This window comes from Orycteropus afer, unplaced genomic scaffold (genome assembly GCF_000298275.1).
Source record: "Orycteropus afer afer isolate SDZICR_OR568_19922 unplaced genomic scaffold, OryAfe1.0 scaffold00908, whole genome shotgun sequence".
NCBI lineage: Eukaryota > Metazoa > Chordata > Mammalia > Tubulidentata > Orycteropodidae > Orycteropus > Orycteropus afer.
In genome coordinates this window covers 53,539-54,559 of record NW_006922495.1, presented here as the reverse complement: position 1 = coordinate 54,559, position 1,021 = coordinate 53,539, and positions in this window count along the sequence as shown.

Below are 1,021 nucleotides of genomic sequence, written 5' to 3'. Positions count from 1 at the left end.
CCAGAGTTTAAGAGTCCTTAATCTTAAATTCATCATAGTGATACTGTCGGACAGAGTAGAACTGCCCCACAGAGTTGCCAAGGCTATAATCATGACAGAAGCAAACTGCCACACCTTTCTTAGGGAAAGCAGCAGATGGGTTCACACTGCTCACCATTTGGTTAACAGATGAACACTTAACCACTGAACCATGGGGGCTCAGAATTGGCTCAACAGCTGGTTTGGTTTTGGAACCTTGGAGTAAGGAGCTCTGGTGAATGGTTGGGTGCTGGGCTGTTAAGCAAAAGATTGGTGGTTGGAGCCCAACCAGTGGCTCTAAGGAAGAAAGACGTGGCAATCTGTTCCCGTAAAGATTAAACCAAATCAAACCAAACGTGTTGCTTTTGAGTCATACCGTGTAGAACTGCTCCATAAGGTTAACGAGACTATAATCTTTACAGAAACAGACTGTCACATCTTCCCTTTCAGGAGCTCCGGTGAGTTCAACCACCGACCTTTTGATTAGCCGTCAAGATCTTAACCACTGTGATACCAAGGCTTCTTTCTACAAAGATTACAGCCAAGAAAGCTCTGTGGGGCAGTGCTACTTTGTCACATTTCATCACTATCAGTTGAAGCAATGATTGCACCCAACAAAAGCAACATTTTGTTTTATTTTAATATGTTTATTGAAGGTATACTGAGGAGGTACACATGGAAAACACAAATAGTAAGATATTTCTTTAAAACATAGTCAGAAGTCAGATAATGATTTTTTTTTTCTTAATGCAAGTATTATGTACGTGCTGATATGCTGATGGGATAGTCAGGATACAGTGTGATTTAAGAGCTACACACACAAAATTGCCTGAGTTAGAATCAGGAATATGGCAAAATTAAGAGCTGTCAGAGTAGTTTTAAAATCAAGTCCACCTAAGAAACTGCAGAAGTAGATGTAAGTATAAGGGAAAATGTAAAGAGTTAAATATTTGTCTCAGGCTTTTCCAGTTCTATGTCTATGACAATAAACAAGACAAAAACT